At 36.2% G+C, this 11,063-nt stretch overlaps 1 non-coding gene and 1 pseudogene across 1 annotated transcript; both read left to right on the top strand.

The window, feature by feature from the left end:
• Positions 1-390: 390 nt before the first annotated feature.
• Positions 391-497, top strand: LOC113781818. The gene has a single exon (XR_003469722.1). It is a non-coding gene; the product is annotated as a small nucleolar RNA R71 (small nucleolar RNA).
• A 4,926-nt stretch (positions 498-5,423) lies between these two features.
• Positions 5,424-10,883, top strand: LOC113780740 (annotated as a pseudogene).
• Positions 10,884-11,063: the final 180 nt, after the last annotated feature.

Raw genomic sequence — 11,063 nt, 5'->3', positions numbered from 1 at the left:
TTCTTGGCGCGGGCGCGTGACCAGCCATGTTCACTTGCTCTGCACTTTCTTCTTGAATCATCGAACACATATCTGTAGAATGGCCCATCGTAGTGCAAATTCTGCACACCTTAGCCTAAGATGCATTTCCTACAGCCAGTTGCCTAACAAAAGAGGTCAACTCAGTCAGCTGCTGCTGGATAGAGGATGTCTCTACCTCATTCACCTTGCGTATCGGGACATCCTCCCTTGTACCCAACTGTTGCGAATTCTCAACCATTCCCTCAATTAGCTCCCATGCTGCTCGAGGGGTCTTGTTCACCAATGCCCCTCCACTTGCAGCATCAATTATGGTCCTGTATCTCAAAAGTAGCCCCTCGTAAAAAATATTGTATGAGCAACTGCTCACTTATTTGGTGCTGGGGGCACTTGATGCACAATTCCTTGAATCGCTCCCAATACTCATAGAGGAACTCGCTTGGGTGTTGCTTGATACGGCAGATCTCCTTCCTTAGACTTGCAACTCGAGACGCCGGAAAATATTTGTCCAAGAATTTTTTCTTCAACTGGTCCAACGTGGTGATACTACCTGGTGGCAGGTAGTACAGCCAGTCTTTTGCAAAGTCCTTCAAAGAGAAGGGGAATGTCATCATTTTTATCTGCACTTCTGTAATACCTGGGGGCTTCATGCTGTTGCAAACTACATCAAACTCTTGCAGGTGTTTATACGGCTCCTCACCTGGTAAATCATAAAATGATGGTAAAGATGAATTAGACCAGATTTTAATTCAAATGGAGTGTTATCATTTAAACTTGAGAAAGTAATGCATAGAGGTTGCTGATTTAAATTGGGAGCAGCCAACTGCCTTAATGTTTGTGCATTCGCCATGGTGATTTCCTCTTGATCTGAATCACTTGAGTTATCACTACGCAAATCCGTTGACTCAACCTCTGGATTAAGTCCTTGAGATGCAACACTGGACTGCTCCTCTCTGAGCTGTCTAGTTTTCTTTCTCGTTCTACGCACGATCTTCTCTACTTCAGGGTCAAAAATCAATTCACCTGTACGAGAAGACCGAGGCATACACTAGAAAAATACCAGAAAATTAGAGCAAAAATGAACTTAAAAAGAAACAAATAATAACGCCAGTCCCCGGCAGCGGTGCCAAAAATTGACAGGTTGTCGAAGCCTGTACAATACAAAAAATAAGCCTAATTGCCAATTAAAATAGCCAAAACCCGATTCCAAGTACTGGAGTAGAGATTCTAGGTGTGCAATGGATTATTTGATTTATCCTGTTCCCGAAGAGTTTGTTTGATCCGATATACTCGAATGGGATGACTTTTTTTCACAAATAAATATTAATTTGTAAACAGGGCAAGTAGGGTCGTATTCTCAGGGACTGGGAGTATTTGTCTCTTTCGAAATCCAAAAATAACACAGGGGATGTTTTTGTGCAGAAGTTGACAATCAAAGAAATTCAAATAAAAATGAATAGTTAACTAGAAATTAAATGACAATTCACTAAACTTAGAGTAACAATAATTGAAGGTCTAAAACAATTAAAACAAGAAAATAATTAAAAATAAAATAAAATAGGCAACTAAAAATCAAATGGCAATTTCCTAAAATCAAGGTAATAATAATTAAAGATCTAGCCAAGAAATAATTTCAGCAATGGTTCACCTAATTGATCATCGATGCACAAGCAATTTCAATTATTTATTAATAAATAGGTTATAACTGCCAAACAAGCGATGACAGTCAACCCCTCCTTACTGTGTCGGTGATTAAGGTACACCCGTTAATCACTGCTCTAATTGAGAAATAATTCTAGATACGCCCACAGAATTTAATTCCCCAATTGCCTTACGTATTAGAGGAGCCCTATTCTAACCAAATAACGCACTACCAGGGTTATTTCAAATTAGCCCGCGTATTTTCGTGACACAAACCCAATCATGCCAGTTGTTACTATTTCAAGGCAATTAAACAATTACGGATTTAATGCCCTAATTGACAATAGATTACCCAATCAACTAATTATCCGGATCCAAGACAATCAATTAATTGGACAATTATAATCACTGTAATCAGAGAATATGCGAATACTAATAAATAAAATAAAAATGATAAAATTAAATCGATCTCACAAGTTTTAGGTGAACCAAAACCTCCGTTGTTCCTTGACTAGAGAAGAAGATTTAGTTCATCTCGGATAAGAAAGACCCACACAAAGTTGCAGCAACAATTGTGGCCATCGTCTCCGAAATTGAGAAAATTCAATTCAGTTCGGCAATGAAGGAAAAGTCAAGATTACAAAGAATGCCCAATTGCTTTTCTTTGCCTTCACATCCAATGGAAGCAAAAGCACAATAAGACGAAAAGACGAAAAGTCAAAAGAAAAACTAAGCTAAAGCCTAAAAGTAGTGCTTGTCCTCTGCCCAATTTTTCTACCTAATTGCTAACTAAGATCTCCTCTTGTGCGGCGGCTCCCAAGGGAAAAGAACACTTCGGCCCAAATTGCCCAAAAAGGGCTTGCATCTCTTTTGTTCCCAAAATGCCCCTATATGCCTTTCATTTGAATTCTTTCCTGATGACTGTCAAATTGATCTTGATTGTGGTATTTTCGTTCTATCCCTGAAATAAATGCAAATTACGAAAAATGAGTAGAATCTAATAATTAATCCACATCAGATCAGGTAATAGGGGAAATTAATAATAAAATAAATAATAAAATTGTAACCTATCAAAAATATACATCATTTTCCTCTTCTATCGTTACCCTCCCACTTCAACCTACCGTTGTCATTGCTAGGGATGGCAACGGGGGCAGGCACCCGCGGGGGGTCATTGGGGCGGGGGCCGGGGGGAATTTTTCCCTCCCGTTTAGAAACGGGGAGGGGGGTGGGGCGTTTGAAATATATATATATGTGCATAATTATATATATAATGATATTATCAATTATACTACTAATTATACATTTCTATTAATAAAAATTATTAATTATTTATACTAAATTTATTAATACATTTATGTTAAATGCTTAACTACACTTAATACAATAACACTTTTTTCGGAAAAAAATACAATAATAATTTAGTGATTGTATTTATATCAAAAGTGAAAACTTGATTATTTTAGTTATATTTGTTTTATCATATTAGATTGTATTCAAATAACCTTTGTTTAATTATTTTTATGAGTTTCAATTGTGAAGTTATAATGAATAATAATTTGGTGATATGTTGATATTTTAGTATTTGATTATTTGCTCAAATTTAATTATAATGAAGGGCGGGGCAGGGGAAGCCGGGGGTGGGCGGCGGGGGGAATTAAAATGCAACGGGGCGGGGGTTGGGGGAGGTGTCCCCCGCCCCATTCCCACCCCTAGCCATTGCCACTACCTCACTCACCAGTGCTGGTGGTTTGCATTTTTTTTCTCCCTTCATCTACCTCCCTCTTTTCCCTTCTCCTCCTTTTCGTTTTCCATCCTCCTCCTCCCCCCTTCCAGAGAGGGAAAAGAGAACGGAAAGGGGTTGGTGAAGAGGGAGTAGCGGGCGAAAGGGAGGAGTGGAGGAAGGGAAGAGAGCGGAATGAGGAATGAGGAGATGGAGGGAGAAAGGGCATGAAGAAGAAAAAAAAAGGAAGAAGATGAGTGGCCGCAGTAGTGGCGGGAGGCGACAGTCGACAGGGAGGGAGGAAGGGTTGATCTGATGTAGGGGTGTGGGGACGAAGGAGAAGGGAGGAGAGAAAGGAAATTAAAAAATAAAAGGAAAAAGGAAAAAATAGGAAAAAAAAGGAAAGTTTTTAATTCTTTCAAACTCTAAATACACGAACGCTCTTCTATTGATTTTAGTTTTTCTACAATAAATTAATAAAATTTTATACGAATATTCTAAAAATTACACATTCAAACCGACATCAAGACATGGCATCCTGAAACATCAAAGGCTGGAATTTCATCTTTTGCTGTGCACCAGTTACATTTCCCAAAAAAAAAAAGATTTAGCCTCTGATCAATTTCTTCAACGAAGTGAATTTTTAGATTTCAACGCCATCATTAGGCGGTGGCCATTTTTTAGCGCAAACCAGTAGTTTTTTATTTTTTATTTTATTTTTTGGGGTTTTCACAGCACTTAATCACTTCGGTTAACGTACATCACATGTAGAACAGAAGTTGTCCGTCCATTGGCATTTTTTCTTCATCGATTTTGTTTTTTTTTTTTTCTGATCCTTTTCCTTTGGCAATTTTCTTTCTTATCGTTTTCCATTTCTCTTTCCTCTTTCTTTCACCATTTCATTTTTCTTCTTCGTATCTTTCTTCCCAGTTCCCCCTACCCATACCATTTCTCAATTCTACCTTCATTTGTCCCGCTTCTCCAGTTCTTCATTATCCAAATCCCCCACCCCACCCAATTGAAGGCGGTGAAAAATGATTCTGCATTTAATGAAAAATATATACCCGTAAGAATTTAATAGAGAGAGAGAGAGAGAGGGAGAGAGGGGTGCAGAAATGATTCTGCGTTTAATTTTCTGTATTTGGAAGATCTTTGAAAAATTCAGGTATTAGACCTTTCAAAAATGGGTCTGTGGATGCTCAAAAATATATTTCGGGTATCACATTTTTAGAAATATAAGATTAATCAGGAAAAAAATAAATACAAAAAAAAGATATGTAAGATTAAATAGAAAAAGTATATAAAGGTATTTTAGGTGACATATTTTAGAGTTGGCTTATTTTATGAAGTGTATGGTTATCTTTATGACAATCAACTTAAGTTGTCCGAAATTTTAATCTTCAAACACAAACAAGTTTAAGAATGATATCTTCCGAATTTTATTTAACTGACAATGAGTCGAGTATCAACTTAAATTCGATTTGGCTTCTAGTGGATTAACGACTTGATTGAGTTGTAAAATTCTTGTGTCAAAATAATAATTGCATTACCTTTTTGTGCATGTCAATACACTTAATTTATCATTTAAATGCATTGTTTTACATTGATTTTCCTACCTTGCATTTAAATACTTTCTTAATTAAATTTCACTTTTATGAAAAACTAACGTGAGGCCCTCAACTAATAATCTTACTTTAATTTTCGCCCCAAACACAAAAAAATGTCCAATTACTCTAGATTGAAAAACTAAGGAATTTTTCCATCTTTTGAACTATATTTTCACTAAGTGACCACAGAATTTGCCATTAATTTACCGTATGTTACATTTTACTTTAAGTTAATTAGTCTATACACTAGAATATACTTGTTAACTTTGGCCTATTTTTTAAGAGGTTGTCTAGTGAAAATTGTGTAATTCAATCTGGACCGTTGGAATAACCCAACGGTACCAGGTGTCATTGCTCTGCTCCCCGGCCGTTCGAGTTCGACACTTTAACGTAAGGAATCCACTCTTAAGCCAGAAACAAACAAGAAAAATGTAATGGACGTAAGGTCTAGACTTCATTGTTTCCTTTTTTTTTTTCAACTCTTTTGTTTGATCTTATGGACCACCACAAACAACAGCAGTTCCTTGAAACGGAATTTTCATTGTTTCACTGCTCAGTGCCTTCGCCCTCAGGGTGTTTCTGTGTTTGTTGGACAAGATCAATTTAAATGCTCAGCACATTTCATTGCAGAAGAAGAAGAAACAGAAGAAACAGCAGAAGCCCACATATACATGATGGAGAACTCTGCTGCTGAAAGTGAAAAGTTGATCACCAAGCCTTTACTTGATGATGATCACGATGCGTCTGCAGGAAAGGGTGGCTTCAAAACCATGCCATTCATTTTAGGTAACATTTTTTTTTTCTTTTCTTTTCTTTTCTCGAACGTGTAGAAAGGAGGGTTTGAGGACTGAAGCCTCCTTTTGCAAACAAGAAACTACACGACCCTTATTCACTTTGGCCATATCTGATTCTGATTTTGTGTAAGTTTATTAAATTGAAGTTCAGTGATGAACTACTAAAATAAAATTTTCTACTTTGAATTGACCGTTTTGCTTTTTGATTTTTTTTTTTTTTGGGGCAGCAAATGAGTCTTTTGACTCTTTTGAGCAGGTGGCAAGCAATGGGCCACACCCTAACATGATTTTGTACTTGACAAGAGAATATCATTTGAAGATGGCAAGTTGGCAACTGGATCCAACATACTCTTTGGTCAGCGGCAACAAATTTCATGCCCCTTCTTGGTGCTCTAGTTGCGGATTCATTTGTGGGTCGATTTCGGATGATCTTATTTGGATGTGTTTTTAGCCTTCTGGTAAGTATTACATGTACAAACTTTACTGGTCTCAGTAATTAATACATCATTGTACAATGTGTGCTTATTTCTTGCTTGTTCATCCATCATGTCATTTTCAACTGCAGATTGTATGGTAAAATGGACTACTTCTTGAAAGTACCCCTAGCTTTTTGCTTTACTGGTGGATTTGATTTTATTTTATATTTTTGATGGTTGGGTTTTTTTTGTGTTTTTTTCTGTGGGATATAACCCAGATAGCAATCTACATGAAAATCCAATTCATATCGAATTCTTGGCAATTATTATGTATTATTGGATGTAGTTTAACATATTTCCAGTTCGTACGGAATCGTAAAGTAGAAGAGGGAGAAAAGGCAACCTCTTTTCTGTTTTTGAATCTATTCTTTTACTCCCAGAATATGGTTGGATTATCTCCCGTTCTTGAGAAACATCAAACTCTTGTATATGCCTTCTTTTTTTGGGTCAAACGAGCCATTTAATTGGATTACTCTTGTGAGGAATTTGGTATCAATTAGAGGCATGTCCAGAGGATAGAGTCGCAAATCTTGTGCTATATATACATGCCAAAGAAAAAAAAGGAAAGAAAAAGGGAAGAAGAAGAAGAAGAAGAAATTGGACAATAATGTTACAGATTATCATGTGAGAAGAGCGAGTTGCGATGTCCTTTGAATCGTACGCCATTGTCAGTAAATTGTGGTGTGTATTATTTTCCTGCTGGTCGTTTTGTTTGAAAGGGATGGAAAAGGTAACCAGGTGAAAAATATATCATTTTTGTTCTTTCACTTTGTAATCTTTACGCACTAACAAAATTCTCTCGTTTCTTAGGAACATTGCTCATCAGCAAAGCGTGTGTTAGAATTTTTGGTGTAATTCTGGATCCAGCCACTCTCATTCTTTGTTAACTCTTCTATTTTTTAGGGCTTCAACTCCTTCATCTTCCATATAGAGGATTCCAACTTTATATGGCATCTGAAAAATTACGGAGGGCATTAGTTTCTGTGTACACACAGCAGCTTTAAATTGTAGTTTCAATTACAAATCAACCTCCATCTATATTTCTTTGCAATGAAGAGAACTAAAAACATTAGTTCTTAGATATGGGCTGAAAAAATAAAAACTGAAAGAGAACCGGCTCCTTTCACATCATCCTTGTCATGCAGTCGTAGGAAAGCATCATACTGCTGACCAGTAAAGCACAGGAATCTGTTACCACCTTCTCTGAATTTAGTGTAGCATTTCTAACACTGATTGAATGATCTGAAAAATGATTTTTACTTTGAAGGGAATGGTTCTTTTGTGGCTGACAACTAGGATTCCACAAGCAAGGCCGCCTCCATGTGATGAATCCAATGATAATTGTAGCTCTACAACAACTTCGCAACACTTTCTCTTGTGTTCTTGTTTTGGACTAATGTCCATTTGAAGTGGAGGAATTAGGTCTTCATCCTTAGCTTTTGGTGCTAATCAGTTGAGAAGAGCAGGTGGACAGAACAATGGATGGGTATTGGAGCGCTATTTCAGCTGGTACTATGCTTCATGCACACTTTCTGTTTTAGTTGCTTTTACTTGTATTGTATATCTACAAGACAACATGGGATGGCAAGTTGGTTTTGGCATTCCAGTCGCGCTCATGTTCATTTCAGCTCTGTCATTCTGCCTGGCTTCACCCTTTTATGTCAAGTTGAAGGCAAATTCAAGCTTAATGGTTGGAATGCTTCAAGTGGCTGTAGCCGCTAATAGAAAACAACGTATAAAAGTATCAACAGAGAGCTCAAACACGCTGTACCATCACCAGAAGGGTCCATCAAATCTTCCAAGTGAAAAACTAAGGTGAGTGGATGTTTGTTGGTTTTTTGGGCATAAACTAAGAAACAACACCTTAGTGTTGAAAAAAAAGCTTATAAGAGATTTGTATTGAAGATGGAAAATGAGCTTACGTTATTCATTCATTAACTCACTATTTATAGTGATTACATGAAACAAACTAACAAAATATTTAACTAATAATTATCATAAAAATCTCAACAAAATATAATCTTCTTCTACTAGCAAATCTTAGCTAAAATATTTGTTAACAAACCAACATGATCTTTGGTTAACAAATATCCTTATTTTTCTAATAACTAAATTATTTTGATATCAAACTCAATCTAATAAAATCTGTAAGGAAAAGTTGGCATATCTCAACACTCGTCCTTGCCACTTTTGCTGCAGATTTTCAATTGTCTTCTCAAATTTTTGAATCTTGTTTTGGACGAGACTTTTGTAAGAAGTTCTGCAATTGATGATTAGCCTTGCAATGAACTTCTTCCTTTAGGTTTTTATGCAAGCTAAATATTAGTCTTGCAACAAACCACTTCTTTTGTCTTCTCATGCCAAACTCCACATAAAAGATGATTTTTTTTTAATGTTTCCAAATAACCTTCTCATAGGTTTAAAGTGGAACATCCTTCGACGACATTTGAACCTATACAGAAAATATGAAATTCTGCATTCTTCGTTTTGTCATCACCATCAAAATCTACAGACTCAAAAACAGAAATGTTATAATCTTGATAAATATCAGGAATCAATTTGATACCTCCTGACTTATCAATGATCTCCTCCTGAATTTTTCAGGATCTGAAATCTTGATTTCATCATCATGTTCCACTTTAGAATTGTCAAAATCTGACCAATTCATAGTGAAACTTTTCCTTTTTTTTTTAAATTGAGAATAATTTATTCTCAATCAAATCATTAGCCATTGTCCTTGTGAAAACGGCATCAAAAACTGATATGTGAATGTTGGTTTTGGATCTTTGTCTAACTGCAACTTTGTGGTCTTTAATTTGTATATCCATCAACTCTTCAAATGCTGGTGAAACAAAATTCGTCTCCACCATATCCCGTAGATCATTGACTACCAAATAAGTCCAAAATTTTATGGCCCAAATTTGGTAAGTTTCACTACTAAAAGTTGAAACATTTGACAAAAAACTCTTTCCTGTCATGGTTTTGAACTTATAAAGGATCCTCACCAATGCATCACTCTAAAAAAAAAAGACTCAGGCCCTTAAGACATTGGCTCTGATATCACTTTGTTGGTTTTTTGGGGCATAAACTAAGAAACAACACCTTAGTGTTGAAAAAAAAGCTTATAAGAGACTTGTATTGAAGATGGAAAATGAGCTTACGTTATTCATTCATTAACTCACTATTTATAGTGATTATATGAAACAAACTAACAAAATATTCAACTAATAATTATCCTAAAAATCTCAACAAAAATATAATCTTCTTCTACTAGCAAATCTTAGCTAAAATATTTGTTAACAAACCAACATAATCTTTGGTTAACAAATATTCTTATTTTTCTAATAACTAAATTATTTTGATATCAAACTCAATCTGATAAAATCTGTAGGAAAAGTTGGCATATTTCAATAATGTTCAAATTTAGAGTAGCGTCCCCTTGATCATATTGTTTTCTTGTTGAAATTGATTAGCTCCGTTCTCAGGTCCTAGACTAGGGAAGTACAAAAATTCTCTCGTTATCTATGAACATGGGAAAAATCAGGTAGTTAGCAACAACTTATTAGTACTTGTTTAGTCGAGGATGTCTGTCTTTGGTAGATGAAATTGGTTCACAAGTACGACTACATTGTTTTTCCCCTGGTGTTGATTTCAACATTTGTTATAATGTTTTTGACTCTGAGAACGTTCTTTCATAGTTGTTTGAAGTTTGAACATTCAAAAGAACAATAGCTATTAGGTCATACATACATTAATCTCTTACAAGAACTTCAAGAATTTGTCCTTTCAGGTTCTTAAATAAAGCTTGCATCATAATAGATCCTGAGAAGGACTTGACAACAGATGGAATAGCAGCTGATCCTTGGACTCTTTGCACAGTAAATCAAGTTGAGGACTTTAAGACGCTTCTCAAAGTAATTCCCATATGGTCCACAGGAATGATAATGTCCGTAAATGTCAGCCAGGGCTCTTTTTCTGTGCTTCAAGCAAATTCCATGAACAGGAAACTTGGTTCGAGCTTTGAAATACCAGCAGGTTCTTTTGGCATGTTTATCATTATCAGCGTCATACTATGGATAGCGCTTTATGATCGCATTATCCTGCCTATTGCATCAAGAATCATGGGAATACCTGTTCATCTCTCAACAAGGGAAAGAATGGGAATTGGATTGCTCCTGTCTTTTGTATGCATGATAGTAACAGCAACAGTGGAGGCTAAGCGACGTAGTCTGGCTATCAGGGAAGGATATTCGGATGATTCAGAAGCAGTGGTGGACATGTCAGTACTTTGCCTTCTTCCCAATATTTCCTGATCGGCGCTGCTGAAGCTGCAAGTGCAGTTGCACAGAATGAGTTCTACTATTCCGAGTCCCCCAGAAGCATGTCAAGTATATCTTCCACTTTGTTCTCACTTGGGGTGTCTGCGGCAAATCTTGTTGCAAGTTTGCTTATGAACGCCATTGACAAACTCTCAAAACTGGGAGGAAAAAAAAGCAGGATTGCGACCAACATCAATAAGGGTCACTATGATTATTACTATTGGGTTCTTGCTAGCTTAAGTATGCTTAACATGATTTATTTCCTCATTTGCAGCAAAGCTTATGGTCCTGGCAAAACAGGATGACTAGAATGGGGAGAAATTTCTAATATTATGATGAATTTTAAAAAAATTCTACAAAGGGGGCATTTTGTGTATGGGATTCTGTAAAAGGGGTGTTCGCATTTGTGAAATGCGAGTTCCTTAAGCTCGCATTTACCAAATGCGAACTCTCCCTGAATTTTTCAATAACCGAAATACAAAAAA

This window comes from Coffea eugenioides, chromosome 8, assembly GCF_003713205.1.
Source record: "Coffea eugenioides isolate CCC68of chromosome 8, Ceug_1.0, whole genome shotgun sequence".
NCBI lineage: Eukaryota > Viridiplantae > Streptophyta > Magnoliopsida > Gentianales > Rubiaceae > Coffea > Coffea eugenioides.
Note: the sequence above shows the minus strand (reverse complement) of the source record. Positions and strands in the feature narration are given on the sequence as shown.